Source organism: Chelmon rostratus, chromosome 4, assembly GCF_017976325.1.
Source record: "Chelmon rostratus isolate fCheRos1 chromosome 4, fCheRos1.pri, whole genome shotgun sequence".
NCBI lineage: Eukaryota > Metazoa > Chordata > Actinopteri > Chaetodontiformes > Chaetodontidae > Chelmon > Chelmon rostratus.
This window is the reverse complement of record NC_055661.1, coordinates 912,330-930,160: the sequence shown is the minus strand read 5'-3', so window position 1 is coordinate 930,160 and position 17,831 is coordinate 912,330. Positions and strand designations below refer to the sequence as shown.

The 17,831-nt window shown below is 40.8% G+C and overlaps 1 pseudogene; it reads right to left on the bottom strand.

The window, feature by feature from the left end:
* Window positions 1-2,290: 2,290 nt before the first annotated feature.
* On the bottom strand, window positions 2,291-4,935 carry LOC121605314 (annotated as a pseudogene).
* Between the last annotated feature and the right edge of the window lie 12,896 nt (window positions 4,936-17,831).

The following is a 17,831-nucleotide window of genomic DNA, read 5'->3' as shown; positions in this document are numbered from 1 at the left end:
GAAGTGATAAAAAGACGTATATCGTTTAATCACTTTCTTGTGATAGTGCAGTGACCCATATTGGTTCAGCCACATAGAGGCATATTGACGCACTTTTCTTATCAGGCCACTAGTCATATAATGTACAATTTTGAAAAGCTATTGTGTCAACACTGATTTTACTGCTATTTTGCAATGATTATCTGTGTGTTGTGGATGGGTATGAATAGCGTAGTGTAGTGGAGAATTCATTTTACTTGAAACCTTTGATAGAACAGAGTCAAGAATTCAAGAACAAGAAATAATTTTTCATCAAAATGGTAAAGAGGGTTTGTTATGAATATTAGCCAACTCTCTTTGCTGTCTGTTGAGCCCCTGGATAGGATGCACACATGCATATTCTCTACAATATTATATGATATGCCTTGAGAAGATAAATGTGGATTAAGTCACTATATAAATGCTAAACGTTGTACAGATTGGACATATAGAAATATGCTATATAAAAAAATGTATGAGCATGTTAAAATCCCTGTGAAGTCACTAAACACTATCAGATATGTTCTAAGTTCCTATGTTACAAAGGGCCCATATAAAAAACAATAAGCACTTTATGATAGTGTTTCTATGAACGTACAAGTTACATTTTGTCTTTCATTGTACCCAAACACACAATACAGGTGTGACACTGACATACTGTATCTTTCTGAAAAAAGTTTAAATGAGCAAACACTCAAATATTGTTGGATATACTGTAACTGTTTTAAGTGTGTGGTTGTAATGTATTTCCCGGTAGAGAGACAAAAGTTCAAAAGTTGTCATATTTTAATGCTTTCAATACAAAGCATCAAAATATTACATTTGTTCCCATGTACAGTACATGTGCTGTTGTCTCATGGTGATGTCTGGACTTCCTGTCAACTATTGTCCATACTCAAAGAAAACTGTGCCAGGGATGCAGAGAACACACAAAAAGTATAATTTTGTTTAGAGAAATATGATCACACTCACATACAAAACCCCCACAGTTCTCACACTTGATTTTAGTGTATCTGGGTAACATGGTACCATTGTTCTTGGTTGTAGGCAGTGAGCTCAGGCCACAGTAATGCTGTGGAGTTAAAACAAGCACGTTACTCTGCTCCCTGTACAATACAGCTTCCTCTGCCTGCAATGTGGTTCTGACGAATCTTTCTTTCTGCTACAAAAATAGGTCATTGCACCAGCTATTATGTATTTGATCTGGAGTGTTCCTGCCTTTGATTCAATTACCTGTGTGTCAGTATATACTGATAAAAAGCTAATATCTACTTGACTGTATATTGCTGGACAACAATCCACACACACATACTCTGTTCAGTTCTGTTTGAAATGCCTAATACCTCAGTAATCCAAGTAAATTGCGCAATAAAGAAAAGAGATTGAAAAAAGCATAGCAATTGGCATTTGCCTCCTTCTGTTCATCAACAGCCAGCATATCTGCAGTGGCTGTCACCATCTTCAATTTGGTAAATTCAGTTGATTCAAGTCCAATCACAGGGAATACAATTCAATTCAATTTAATTTATATAGCGCCTAATTACAACAGAAGTTGTTTCTGCACACTTCCCATATGGAGCTGGTACTGACCATACTCTTTATCTACAGAGACCCAACAATTCCCTCATGAGCAAGCACTTATGGCGAGGAAAAACTTCCTTTTAACAGGCAGAAACCTCAAGCAGAACCAGGCTCTGGGTGGGCGGCCATCTGCCTCGACCGGTTGGGTTAGAGAGAGAGAGAAAGGAAAAGGGAGAGAGAGAGAGAGAAAGACAGAAGGCAAGAGAGAGAGGGGTGGGGGGATGGACAGAAATGCAATCACGGTAACAATGACAACCCTAATAATAGACTATGTAGTATATATAGCATACTATATACATAAATATTTATGTATGTGATGTATATGTATATGTGTATATTAGTAACAGATCGTATACGTACATAATAGAAGACTATGAATCTAATAATAATGGATGGATGACTAAAAGTTATAGCAGTTGCAGTGGATGTCAGGCAGGGCCATGGCAGGACACGTAGCTATAATCCGCAATCCAGGATCAACTACCATCCATCTGACCCTGCGAGATGAGAATGCATAAGGACCCAAGGGAAGAGGCTAAGTTAGTAACATCCCTTGGTAGGACATGAATGCATACAGATGGAGAGGGAGAGAAGAACAGAAGAGCTCTGTGCATCATCGGAAGTCCCCTGACAGTCTAATCTTATGGCAGCATAGCTAGGGGCTGGTCCAAGGCAAGCCTAAAAGCCAGCCCTAAAAGTAAGCTTCAAGTTAAGTTTTAAGCCTTCTCTTAAATGTAGAGAGGGTGTGTGCCACCTGGACAAAGACTGGAAGATTGTTCCACAGGAGAGGAGCTTGATAACTAAAGGCTCGGGCTCCCATTCTGCTTTTGGAGACTTTAGGAACCACAAGTAAGCCTGCATTCTGGCAATGTAGTACCCTATTACCTAGGGTACCATGAGCTCTTTAAGATAAGATGGTGCCTTACCATTTGAGGCTTTGTAGGTGAGGAGAGGGATTAACAGAATTCGATTCTGGATTTTACAGGGAGCTAATACAGAGTGGCTATTATCAGCGACATATAATTTCTTTTCCTATAGTCACAGTATTCTGGATCACCTGTAAAGGATTTAGCAACAAACTGGGGCAGCCTGACAGTAAGAAACTGAGATAATCCAGCCTGGAAGTAACAAATGTGTGGACTAGTTTTTTCCGCATCATTTTGAGACAAGATGTGCCTGATTTTTCAGGTGGAAAGAGGCAGTCCTTGAAATCTGTTTTACTTGGGAGTTAAAGGACATATCCTGATCAAAGATAACTAACAATGGCATCCATTTTGCAAAATCATAAGATAGTGAGTTTGAGTAAGGTGTTTAGGCCCAAGTACTATAACTTCAGTTTTGTCTGAATTTAGTCGATCGGGAAAGCGGGACCAGCTTAGTGCAGTTCCCTTAATTGAATGCAGCACTAGCATCTAACAAGATTAGTGCAGAGATAAGTCTTTTGTCTGATGCAATTAGAAGGTCAATTGTAACTATAACCAGTGCTGTCACTGTGCTGTTATGCACTCTAAATGCTGACTGGAAATTCAAATAAAATATTGTTACATAGAAATTCACCCAAATGATTAGTGACTGCTTTCTCAAGAATTATAGGGAGAAAGGGGATGTTAGATATTGGTCTATAGTTGGCTAAAACCCCTGGATCAAGAGTAAGATTTTATTACAGCTACTTTAAAGGACTGTGGTATGTACCCTGTTGATAAAGACAGATTGATCATATCTAATAAAAAACAGCCAATTGAGGGCAAAAATTCTTTAAACAGCTTAGTTAGATGGGGTCTAAAAGGTTGATGATTTTGATGACAAAATTGTTGACATTTGTTGGTGAAGGTTGACGGGAGGAAATATATGACAGGTTTAATAGCTATTTCTATGGTTTCCGTGGTTGAAGATATATCAGTACCAGTTGAGGGCTGGAGATAATACATTTTGTCTGTAATAGTAAGAATTTTATTACTAAAGAAGCTAATGAAATCATTACTACCAAGGGTTAAGAGAAGACATGGTTCAATAGAATCATGACTAAGTCAGCCAGGCTACAGCGCTGAAGAGAAACCTGGAATTGTTCTTATTTTCCTTTATTAGTAAAGAGTAAAAGGCTGCTCTGGCACCACAAAGGGCTTTTATGTATGTTTTTAAACTGTCCTGCCAGGCAAAATGAAATTCTTCTAAACTGGTGGAACGCCACTTCCTTTCAACTTTGTGCAAAGTTTACTTTAATTTGCGGGTTTGGGGGGTATACCAAGAAAGTAACCTGTTCTGTTTGATTATGTTCTTTTTTAGAGGGGCAATAGAGTGAAGTATAATACGCAATGAACCTGTAGCACTATCAACCAGATGATCAATTTGGGAGGGACTACTATTGGCATAGGAGTCCTCTGTTGTATTGAGACATGGCATTGAATTAATTGCTGATGGAATCACATCCTTAAATTTAGCAACAGCACTATCAGATAGGCATCTGATTTAATAGTGAGCCTGACTTTTGATGTGTTACAGATTTATTTATTTCATTGTAGCCAGTTACTCTATGGACAAATGAAGATATAAATAAAAAATAAATAATAAGATTATGAACAGATGAATGAATGTGTTAATAAATAAGTAAAAAAATTACACACACACACACACACATATATATATGTGTGTGTGTGTATATATATATATATATATATATATATCTATCATCCCTCACTTCCTGCCTTGAGGAAATCAAGGCATGGATGAATAACAACTGTCCTCAGCTAAACAGCAACAAAACAGAAGCACTCCTCATTGGTACCCCTCATTAGGTTCACTCCTCACCCATATCCCAACTTACCTTTGACGGACAGATCATTCCTCTCTCCTCCTCAGCAACAAACCTGGGAGTTCGGTTTGACCCCCATCTGAACTTTAATGACCACATAAAACATCTCTGCAAAACCTCATTCGACCACCTCCACAATATTTCAAGACTCCGTCCCACTCTCTCCCTCCCAGCAGCAGAACAACTGGTCCATGCATTTCCACAAGGCTGGACTACTGTAACGGGCTCTTCATCGGGATACCTGGCAAAACCATCCAGAAGCTACAGTACATCCAAAACAGTGCTGCCAGGGTCCTGATGAGAGCCCGTAAATATGAGCACATCACCCCCATCCTTAAATCACTGCACTGGCTCCCTGTTTCATCCCGGATCAATTATAAAATCTTGCTACTCACCTATAAATGCATCCATGGACTTGCACCTTGCACTTACCTCCAGGAACTCCTGACCCTACAGTCCACCACCTGCACTCTCAAATCCACTAACACCCTGCTCCTCCAAGTCCCCAGCACCAGGCTCTCCACCATGGGAGACCGAGCCTTTTGCTCGGCCGCACCACGCCTCTGGAACAGCCTCCCAACCCAGCTGAGGGCTATTCGGAGCCTAGACTCTTTTAAATCTGGCCTGAAAACTTTTTTATTCAGAAAGGCCTATGAATGTTGATTATGAACTGATTTTAACCTGTTCATTGTTTTTACTGAGCATTGAGTTTTTTACTTTGTAGCACTTTGAGATCCTGCTGATGAAAAGTGCACTAGAAATTAAATGTATTATATATATTGAAAAGACAAAAAATAAAGAAATAAATTGAATATTTATATATGTCATTTGTGTTTATTTATGGTGACAACTTATTATATTAGCATTAGCCTGGCTCATGGAAAAGTTTTGATTATTGATTGATTGACTGGTCATGTTAAATAATTACATGATTATTACTATTATTAGTTAAAATGACCCTTAAAGGAATGAAAACAGAACCCGCAAATTGAAGCAAACGTCACGACAACTTGAAAGGAAATGGCGTTCCACCTATGCAGAAGTATTTCGTCTCGCCTGGCAAGACAGTCTCAAAACATACAGGAAAGCCCTCAGAACTGCCAGAGCAGCCTATTACTCACTAATAGAGGAAAATAAAAACAATCCCAGGTTTCTCTTCAGCACTGTAGCCTGGCTGACAGAGAGTCATAATTCCATTGAACCACGTATTCCCTTAAGCCTCAGTAGTAACGACTTCATGAGTTTCTTTACTGAAAAAATTCTAACTATTAGAGACAGAATTCAGCAACTACTGCCCTCAGTGGATACTGATTTATCTTCAAATACAGAAACCATAGCAGTAGTTGCTAAACCTGTCGTATTTTTAGACAGCTTCTCTCCTGTCAAGCTTCACAAACTAATTTCAACAATTTCCTCATCAAAATCGTCAACCTGTATCTTAGATCCCACCCCGACCAAGCTGTTTAGAGATGTTTTACCCTTAATTGGGTCTTCTGTATTAGACATGATCAACCTGTCTCTATCAACAGGCTATGTACCACAGTCCTTTAAAGTAGCTGTAATAAAACCTCTCATCCAAAAGCCTACTCTTGATCCAGGGGTCTTAGCCAACTACAAACCTATATCTAACCTACCCTTTCTCTCTAAAATCCATGAGAAAGCAGTTGCTAGTCAGCTGTTCAACTTTTTACATAACAATAGTTTATTTGAGGATTTCCAGTCAGAATTTAGAGTGCACCATAGCACAGAGACAGCATTGGTTGTGTCTGTGCTATGTGCCACAAACAACCTAGTTCCATCAGACAAAGGACTTTGTACTGGTATTACTAGATCTTAGTGCCACATTTGACACTATTGGCCATGGTATCCTATGACAGAGACTGGAACACCTCATTGGCATCAAGGGAACTGCATTAAGCTGGTTTAAATCCTACTTTTCAGAACGATTTCAGTTCGTACAGGTTAATGATGACTCCTCTGTGTACGCGAAAGCAAGTCACAGAGTTCCGCAGGGTTCTGTGCTTGGACCGATCCTTTTCACTCAACATAATCAGGAAACATTCCATACATTTTCACTGTTATGCAGATGATACTCAGCTATATTTATCAATTAAGCCAGAGGAGACCAATCAATTGACTAAACTCCAAGAGTGTCTTCAGGAAATAAAGACCTGGATGACCTGCAACTTTTTGTTATTGAATTCAGACAAAACTGAAGTTATCGTATTTTGGCCTAAACACCTTAGAAATTCACTATCCGATGAGATAGTAACTATGGATGACATAGCTCTGGCCCCCAGTACAACAGTAAGGAATCTGGGAGTCATCTTTGATCAGGATGTCTCATTTAACTCCCACATAAAACAAATTTTAAGGACTGCCTTTTTTACACCTACATAACATTGTAAAAATGGCCCGGATGGCTGGGGTCTGTGGCGATGGATCTTGCCCTCTTCCTGACCCGGCCTTCATATATAGAGTCTAGATAGATAGATAGATAGATAGATATACTTTATTTATCCCAAGCTGGGAAATTGCAGTGCAGCAGCAGCATTACACACAGTGAAATAAGTGAAAATAAGACTATAAAGAACAAACTATACATAATAAAAATATAAAAATAGCGAGCAGTAAAAAGATTATATACATAACAAAATAATAAAATAGCCAAAGAGTAAACAGTAGTAAAAAGTATTGCACAAAAGGAATATCAAATGCAAATGAATATCAAAATAAGAATATCAAAGCAAATGGCAGTGAAAATAAAGTGTACCGTGACTGTAAGAACAAACTATATATAATAAAATATCGAAATAGCAGCAGTAAAAAATTATATACATAATAATAAAATATCAAAAGCAAACAGCCGTGGTAAGAAGTATTGTATTATTATTATTATCTTCAGCTGTTATTGTACAGTGTAATGGCATGTGGCAGCAAAGATTTCCTGTATCTGTCCCTTCGAGCTGTAGCAGCCTGTAGTTGTCCTTGCATGTCCTCAGCATGTCTCGGAGTCTGTGCTGCACTCTCCTCTGCTCCTCTCTGTCTCCAGACCTGAAAGCCCTCTTCTTCTCGTTCAGCAGTGCCTTCAGGTCGCTGGTGATCCAGGGCTTGTTATTGGAGAAGCAGCATACAGTCCGGGCTGGCATGGTGGTGTCCTCACAGAATCTGATGTACTCTGTGATGCAGTCGGTCATGTTGTCAATGTCCTCCCCATGTGGCTCACAGAGTACATCCCAGTCTGTCGACTCAAAGCAGTCCTGCAGTGCTTCAGTGGCATCATGTGTCCACCTCCTTACTGTCCTGGTGTGCTTGGGTTGTCTTTTCACCAGGGGGACATACCTTGGAGTCATCCTGACCAGGTTGTGGTCTGACCTGCCAAGGGGGGGGAGGGCAGTGGCGTCATATGCGTCAATGGCGTTGGCATAGAGAAGATCCAGGGTTTTATTGTCTCTGGTGGGGCAGTCGATGTACTGATGAAAGTTATTTAAGGTGTTGTTCAGTGAAGCATGATTAAAATCACCTGTAATAACCATGAATGAGTCAGGGTGTTCAGTCAGTAGTTTAGCGGCGGTGGAGCTGATGACGTCACAGGCTACCGCTGCATCAGCTGACGGGGGGATGTAAACAGCGATAGCAATGGTGGACGTGAACTCCCTCGGTAAATAATACGGGCGCATTCCCACAGCCAGCAGTTCAATGTCGGGGGTACAGAGACGTTCCTTCACGCTAGGTCAGGAAGGGGGCAGCCCACGATGCCCTGTGCAGTTTTAACCACCCATGCCAGTTGTTTCCTCTCCTGTGCTGTGCAGCTGCCATACCATACTTTCACATTGAGGCAGAGGATGCTTTCAAAAGTGTGGACTGGTGAGGCTAATGAGAGACTGAGGGACAGACCACAGACTGGAGCATGCTCTACAGCTGTTATGGAGATGACATAGACTGCCTCACGCACTCCATCACGGGCTACATAAACTTCTGTGTGGACAGCACTGTGCCAACTCTGAGGGTACAGTGCTTTTCCAGCAACCACCCCTGGGTCACCCCTCACCTCCTGAACCAGAAGAAAAGGGTTTTTAACTCAGGGGACAGAGAGGAGCAGAAGAGAGTCCGGCACGAGCTACAATGGAGGATCAGGCAGGCCAAGAAGAATTATGGGAGGAAGCTGGAGGAGAAATGGCCCAGAACATGTAGAGAGAACTGAGGAACATCTCTGGATTTGGACAGCATGCCAGAGGGACAGCTGATGGACACCAGCCCTGGGCGGATGAATTAAACTGTTCCTTCAATAGATTTGATTCTCCCCCCTCTGCCTGCCTTCCTGCACCTCCCTCTTCACACGTCTCCAGCCAAGCGGACACTTCCCCCCTCCCCAGATCACCTTCACCTGCCCCCTGCTCCCCCACACCTACACGGACTGTTCCCAACAGCAGGACATGATCTGGAACACCAGAAGTCCAGACTTAAATCCGATTGAGATGCTGTGGTATGACCTTAAACAGGCCATTCATGCTTGAAAACCGTCCAATGTGGCTGAATTAAAAAAAATCTGTCAAGAAGCATTTCATTGAGTGAAATAAGTATCTGATCCCCTATCAAAACATTGCTTAGAACTTGGCGGAGAAACCCTTGTTGGCAAGTACAGAGGTCAGATGTGTGGAATTTCTGACCGCCACTTGGCAACTCGAAGCTACAGCTCCCTCCATAGATTTTCTATGGGATAGTCTGGAGACTGGTTAGGCCACTGACCTTAATGTGATTCTTCTTTTGGGTCATTGTTGTGCTGGAAGACCCATCCATGACCCATTTTTAGTGCCATGGCTGAGAGAAGGAGGTTGTCACCCAGGACTGCACAATACATGGCCCCATCCATCTTTCCCTCGATGTGGTGAAGTCAACCTGTCCCCTCAGCAGAGAAACAGCCCCAAGGCATAATGCTTCCACCTCCATACAGTGGGGATGGTGTTCTTGGGGTCATAGTCATTCCTCCAAACACGGTGCGTCGAATTGATACTAAAGAGCTCGATTTTGGTTTCATCTGACCACATCACCTTCTCCCAAGCATTCTCTGAATCATCCAGTCAAGCCTCTCTAAATCATTTACAGTTGGTTCAAAATGCATACATATAATACATGTACGTATTGGTAAACACTGTATTGGTACACTGTCAGTACAAAAGATTACAAGATTGTATCTCTGGAGCTAATTTGCTGTACCTTGCGGGCTGTAATTGAAAGCATTACCTAATGGAGATACTTTACCCTTTATTAAATATGCAATCCTGCAGCTGGCCGACAACACACCCTCCTATCTTAATGACTGCATAGATGGATTGTGAATAACTCCCAACACACAACATATATCACCATTGTAGATTACCAGTGGCAAACTGGTTGTGACATGGACATAGTTTTCTTAGGTTTGACATCAAAAGAACTTGGTTAGATATAGGATAACTTAAAATGGGTCACCGTTACCATTGGCGACTGTGGTAGAGTGGTTGTCCACTTATCAGAAGATTGGTGGTTCTATATGTTGAAGTATCCTTGGGCAGGATACTAAACCCCAAGTGGCCATGAATGTGAATGTTTAATGCTTGTAATGAGCAGGTGGCAGTGTGAATGGGTGAATGCAGGCTTGAAGTTCATGTACTCAGTTTAATCACCCTAGCATTGTTTTGTGTCCAAACAGTCGGTCAGGTCCAAGCACCTCTGATAAGATGGCTCTTCAGAATGTAATTTGTCATTCAAAAGTAGCTGCTCTATCTCATAAGAATGCCCCTTATTGAAATATGCGAAATTCCTTTTTCATGTTTTAACTAGCATTATGCCTGCAACACACACTTCAAAGATTCTGCTCCACCTCTATTCAGCCAATACAGTAAATTCCCCACTGAGGCATGTGTGCAGCACAATAACGGTGAGAGAAGTCCCTCACGTGTGTGTAAAGCACTGCTGAAAGGCACTTAACTACCTATGAAAATCCCATCTACACCATCTGTCAACATGAGATGATATGATGTATCACTAAGGGGCTCTGGTGAGGGCTTTAACTACAGAGATATACTACACTGTCAAGACAATGTCAGTGGCCAAACATACAGAGCAAGAACACTTCAACTTTAAAGTTCAGCAGGAGTTCAAATACTTTCTGACCTTGACTGAAGTGTCCAAGGCAAAAACGATCAATTTTTATTATGAATACCCTTAACTAGGAATAAGCAACATTGCACAAAATTGAAATCAATTTTGATGCAAGGACCTTTCACGAGACAGGGCCTCAAGATCAGGTAATAATACCAGACCCTAAGGGCTTTTGTCAGTTGATGTTGTGTTCTAGTGCTAAATATTCCCAAACAAATTTGCAGTCAAATTAACACAAACCAGTTGACTCAGAGTAATTGTAGAACTTTCAAATCTCTGGGGTTGTGGATTCCCAGGAGGGTTTCCCCCTTTGCCCAGCTGGCAATCTGCCTTGCCTCTGACAGTGAAGAGGAAGGTTTGAATTGTTATATTAGGTAAGTGTTGCAGGATTTAATTTCTGTTTGAACTGCAACATAGAAAGCCAAAACTTAAGGGCTGGCAAGTGTTAACTGCTGGCTGTTGGATAGCATCGTATAGAAAGCTTTTTAATATTAAAGGATAATTCCTGTTTATGACAAGGTCTCGTTTCATGGTTTTAGCCATTATTCCTATAAAATTATAACCACTTCAATGAGTATTTCCCCTCCTGCGTGAGGTATGAATAAATCCATCTGACTGATACCTTTGTCTTTATTTCAGTGTTGAGCAACTCAGCACAGCTTCGACTGGAGAGAGAATTACTATCCATTCACAACACACACACTGACTCTGTCAATATTGACCCTGCCAGAGGGAAAATACCTAACCCTTTACCAACAAATAGGAGTAAGAATAAGGAACTGAGCTTGCCTATGCTTACAGAGAGAGAGAGAGAGAGAAGACATATTCATCTCTTCCTTCAAACTAATATTGATGTTGTGGGATTTCCTATCTAGGGAATCAAAATGCTCCAACGTACAGTAGCTTAAGCGGCAGCCTGGTGGCCAGAAGTTGGATCAGGAATGCCCCTGGTTTACATCTAGCTGGGAATCTTGCATACAGCGTTGGAAGCCAATGCAGAGCAGCTAAAACTGGACTAACGTGCTAATAGCTGACCTGCAGAGTTTTCAATGACCTGAAGTCTCTCAGTGTTTTTTTTGGAAAATTTTGCTTTACAGTAATCAAGTCAATTTGAAATAAAGGTAAAGATTTTAAGCATCTTCTTGATTCTTTTTGATTTATACATGATTGTACTTCACCTATATTTTTAAGTGGAAAAATGAAGTTTTCATCCCCTTGTGATGTAGTACTTGAAGCCAAGATGACAGCCTCAGATTTAATGAGGGAGTTAATTTTAAAACAGGCTTAGACTTAATGCACATAATGTATGTCCTTAGTTAAACATCTTTTCTATTTTTTCTTTTGTGATTACTAGGATTTCAGTTTTGCCATGATTTAACTTGAAGAAATGATTGCACATCCATATTGCATGCACATATTGCCAAAACAGCAGCTTCCTTGTCCTAAACAGAGTTCATGTTTTTCAGACACATGAGCTACAAGACTGATGTCCTTTTAATACAGTCAGATAGGCGAACCACCTTTTCAAGATGATTGATTAAGATATCATGGTCTCAAACATTACACTTTGGTCCAAGTGGACAAGGGCTGAGACCATAGTTTTGTTAGAATTTAGTCTAGATTACTGATTATTTTAGTCGGAGCAGTTTCAGTGCTTTGGTATGTTGTTTGTTTCAGTGCAAGTTAATTTAAACACAAGATACTTGTGCTCAAAAAGAGGATTCATTCTCAGTGAAGAACCTTGGAGCCCTAATCTGCCTCTATACATGCCAAAGAGCAGTGATTCCTAACACGTCTCTGGGGGTCATCAGGTGGAAACCTCCCTTCAACAGTGTTTCGCCTACTTAGTCCCACTACACCTCCAGGAGGCTAGGCGGTGAACTCCGGCGTCCCAGAGTCACCCCCCCTAGTGCCAGTTCACACTGCTCCTACACAATCCAAACAGCACTGCCACGTTCAACTGACCCAGAGATGCTCCAGGTAGTGGCCAGTGCCGATGCTACCATTTAACCTTTGCTAATGCTAGTGCTAACCGCTAATCCGATGCTACCATTTAGCTAATGTTAAGTGCTAACCGCTACCTGCTAAGAGGAACAGAAGAAGTCAATAAAGCTAGATTCACCTATACTGTTAATGTTAACTACTAGCTGCCAATACTAACTGCTAAGATACTATCATACTACCACCGCTTTAGCTATTGTTAGCTGCTACAATGCTACCACAGGCCTAGATGCCACATGTAACTGCCGATTGCCACACTACCATCATCTACACCTGCCTCTCACCAACTGCACCAAAAAAAGCCCTAACATTTCCTTCAAGAAGCAAACAAAATAGAAAAACAACCAAAAAGATCAAAAAACAAGCCAACTCTGTATCTTACAACACAAACTCACCTGAACAGGCCGCATGGCCCCAAAGAGAGACTCTAGCTGGCCACACCCCCACCTTATCTAAACTTCCTCTTCCTGGTTCTCTTCCTATTGGGAGAGCGAGAAGATGGGGCGGGGAAAGCAGAGCAGAGGAGAGGTGTCTTGTTCAGACTTTAACCTCTCCTCCCGCCGGGTTAGGCATGCATGTCCTCTCAGATTACTATAAACTATTTCCTGGGGCACAACTAGCTTTCCTCCCAAGTCGACCTGCATTTGCATCATCAGCCCCTACCAGGCAGCCACCTACCTGCCTTCTCCCTAACTTAGCAGCTCTATTTTTCTCCCCCTCTCGAACAAACTGCACACCTAACCTCTCCTTTCTAGAACTTCCAGAATTCACCTGCTTCCTTCTCTCTTCAATGCCTGCGGCTAAGCTTCTTAGCACCTGATTATGCCGCCATGTATACCGGCCTTGTGATAAGCTAATTCTACAACCAAAAATGTGCTTTAAACTTGCTGTACCTGAGCAGAGTGGGCACGATTGATCGTCCTGTACCCAAACAGCACTAATGCTATAGTAGCATAACTAGGGCTTGGTCCAATGCCTGAGCCAGCCCTAAGCTTTTAGCCTATTCTTAAATGTAGAGAGGCTGTCTGCCTCCCAGACTTAGACTGGAAGATGACTCCACAGGAGAGGAGCTTGATAGCTGAAAGCTCAAGCTCCCATTCTGTTTTTGGTGACTTTAGGAACTACAAGTAAGCCTGCATTCTGGGAATGCAGTGGTCTAGAGGAGTAATAGGGTAATCTGCCTGACCATTTAAGCCTTTGTAGGTTGGGAGAAGGATTTTAAATTTTATTCTAGATTTAACAGGCAGCCAGTGTTGAGAGGCTAATATGGGTAAAATATGATCTATTTTCCTATTCTTTGTGAAAACACGTGCTGCAGCATGCTGGATCAGCTGGAGAGTTTTAAGCAACTTGCTTGGGTAGTCTGATAATAAGGAATTGCAATAATCCAACCTGAAAAGTGTCCATAATTAGTTAACTAGTGGTGTTCTTCCCACCTCACAGAAACAAGGCCGACTCTGCCCAGTGCTTGTTGTTTCTCAGAATGTTTATATGCACAGTAAACATGTGGCAGACATAGCAGCTTATATATACTGTACAAAAGAACTTGAGAGAGTCAACTGTACTGTGTTCAGTGGCGGGAAAGAAAATCTTCATGACTGTGCATTCACACAGGTATAAACCCAACGGCGACGACTCTTAGAGTGCTTGCTGCAACCAATCCCGTTGTCAGGAGTATTGGCTATAACTTTCCTCTTGTTGAGAGTCGTATCTGTCGTTATTACACTAAGAATGCCCTTGCAGTGCTTTGCCATGCAGCCTATAGGTTTGGGAGCACAACTCCCTGAGGAAAATGCAATCTGATGTTAAACAATAATGGTAATAATTAGAATAATCATCATCATCATCTTTATTTATAGAATACTTTTCTAAAGTGCTTCAAACAAGGCAACAACTTCATAACAAGCAACAGTTTCTGATGAACTGATTAAACAAATAAATCAAACAAATTAAACCAAAGAGGTTTAAAAAGAAGAGACGTCACTAATTCTGCTGACCCGATTTCTTCAGGTAGTTCGTTCCATTGCTTCGGGGCTCTGACTGCAGGTGCTCTGTCACCGCCTGTGTGGCTGCACCTCAGAAACAGATAAAAGCCCTCTTCCCCAGGATCTCAGGCTATATGTACAGATCATGTGACTTAGAGGTTAGATATATAGCATGGAGAGAGGCGACTAAGAGCTTTAAAAGTCAACAACAAAGAGTTTTAATAGTTAGTAGCAGTGTAGGTGTAGGAATTCCCAAAACTTTTATTGTTTTATGCCATTAAAATCAATAACTTAAACACATATTTTTCTTAAATCTTTGATATAAATGGTAGCTTGGAGATTGGTCTGTAATTTTAAAGGAGGGTTACTAGAACAGTCAGGTTCTAAGAACCGGAAAATCTTAAGAGAAAGCAGCCAGTTAGCTCAAATGTCTGCCATAGTAAAGGGCTATTGGTTATGTAGTGTATTGGTTGTGTATCATGAATAAATAATATTGTTGTTACGGTTTCCTGTAGTTTAATATGTCTTTCATATTCATGTAGAACACTGTTAAGTAAGAAATAATGTACCGTGAGCAGGTTACTATGGAGAAAAAAACACCGACAGGATGACAAGAAGCCAGACTCACTATACATTATCCTGCTTAGAACACATCTTACTTCTAAAGCATTAAATAATGTGACACAAAAAAGTGAGTCAAATTAAACTACTCTCATCTGTCACCGCTCTCACTACACAGCGGCTCTGAAAGTAAACAACCACCTCTGACTGTGCACAGGCCGGCAGGCAGGATAACTTATTTCTTTACAGTTATTCAGAGAAATCATGTCAAATGTGGAGAAGTGACGGGATATCCCAGACCTGAGAGAGACGTAGCTGGAGACAGAGTTTAGTTTACCGCTTTTATTTTGTACTGATGGATAAAAGTCCCGCAGCAGCTGATTTCTGCGTTCAGCGTCATACATTAAAAATCTGTCTCCAGTTTTGTCTCCACTAAGCAGTCTTTTAGCAGGTCGATCGCTCATGCTGTGTTTTTCTTGGTGTTTTTTTTTCGTGTCTGTCCGCTTCAGTCTGGTTGATCTTTGTGTCCTCAAGTCTCTTGTGCCTTCATATTTGTTCTCCTCAGTCCAGCGTTGTTCTTTAGTTTTCTTGTCTTTGTTGCTGGGGACATGTCATTCTCAAGCCACACATCAAGTGTCAAAACTAATGTCCAGAAAATGCCCACGCTTGGTACACTCCCACATTCCAAAGACATGCAGGTGGTGAAGAGCAATACTGATGACAAACTTAATGTTGGACTCAACAACGACACCTGAAACATGATAGCTCTGATAAACAGTACTGCCATCACTAATTTGTAAATAGACCCCTGTGTTTAGCTGGTCATACAATAAGCATTGCAGTTTTCAAATGTCAAGCTTGAGAACTTTGAAGATCTCAGGTCTTTGTTGGTCTGCCAAATATAAGCATAGCAGCAAAAACGAATGTTTTTGGATAGTTGTACATGAACTGAATGTCAATATATAAACTTGAATGCATTTATTTCAAAATTCTTAACTTTGACCCTTTGCTAAACCCGTGGAAATCATTAAGGAATACATTTCACAAGTTTTGGATGGATTATCCCATTATTCAAGTCAGATGTTATAGTATAGATATAGTAGTATAGTTGTAGTATATGATGAAAAAACAACAGCAGTTCCTTATGTCCTAATCATTTTCTCATACAAATGTAGTGTTCAATGCAATATGTTAGCGTACACCAGGAGAAATGAGTCAAATGAGTTTGAAACTCATCATAAAAGTCAGCAAGAACAAACAAGAACTGAAATTAAATGACATGACATGTGGCAAAGTCTGCCAGTTTTGTGAGGCAGGTACAATTCAAATAAAGTATGGTGTCAACAGACAATTTTCCTTCTTCCATGGCAGGTAAAGATGTTGGATACGCTATTGGAAAACTGTGCAGCTGAATTTGTGATTAGTCATCAGAGAAACTGAATAAAACAAAACATATTACCCATTTAATCAACTGCATCATGTTACGATTGTTTGTATATACAATAATGTGGATGGATGTATAGTGACTTTCCATCACCTCTAGGTAAACAGGTCAAAATTTATGTTACCATAAATGAAGTCTAACCAAAGAAGCCAGCGCCATTCAAAATATCACTTCCCAAAGGGGATTTAACTGTATCATGAAGAAATTTAATTTCCATAGTGTCAGACATAACTCCCCCATAAAACACACACAGACACACACACACATACACAAACGGTAAATCTGCACCCCCATGTTTGCTGTCAGACAGCACAATCCAGGCCGACATAGAAACTAACTGTAGTGATCCAGTAAATCGTGTCACCCACTGAAACCACCAGACCTGAAGAATCCAAACCACTATCACTAACCATCTACTAGTTGGTTGCCCAATGTCTCAGCCTCTGCGTGGGACTGTCAGTCCAATTGCAACACATGCCATTCCTGTTTTTCATTTCAGTGTAATACTTCTGCTGCAAAACACAAACAGATGAGTAATGACAGCTAGGAAAGTGAGAGAAATTCAGTTGAGTAATACATAGTTACTTTCTGGTATCTGAAACTATAGTTAAAGTTTCGGAAGAGCGTGAGAGAAGGGGTGAGATAGAAATGTGGGCTGAAATGGGGAAATATGTATGTATATGCTTGAAAAAGAGTGATAAAGAGTAAAGAAAAGAAGATGAGACCTAGAAGGAGGTATATAATGATAGGAGACACCAACAGATTTAGAAAAACAGTGAAATACATTGGACAGGTAGAGAAAGAGTAGCTGCATTAATAGATAGAGAAAGATTGTAAACAGTCATATATCAGGATTTCCCCATCATGTTTTGATGGTGGCTTGTGGATTATGACATCCTTGGCAATTGTGTCTCCATGGATACAGTTTTGGCATCAGACATGCTGCAAAACACACGCAGTGACGTTATGTAATGTGTGAGCATGGTGTTTCAGACCACAGTCAGACAGCCATGACGCAGAAACGAGGAGCCAGAAAGACACACAATGCTCTCTCATGATAAGAAACAGACGTGAGGGTGCTACAAAACAAAATTCTGACATGGGAAAGACTTTATCCCGATTCTTTTCTATTCTTTTTGAAGTCTCACATCATAGCAGTAGATAATATACCTTGTGTAAAATAATCTGAATTACACTGTGTATTGATCATTTGGACTTACATCATCAAAACTGTTTTGGTCATCACAAAGACAGTACTAAACAACACAATGAAAAGAAGCAAGAGGCA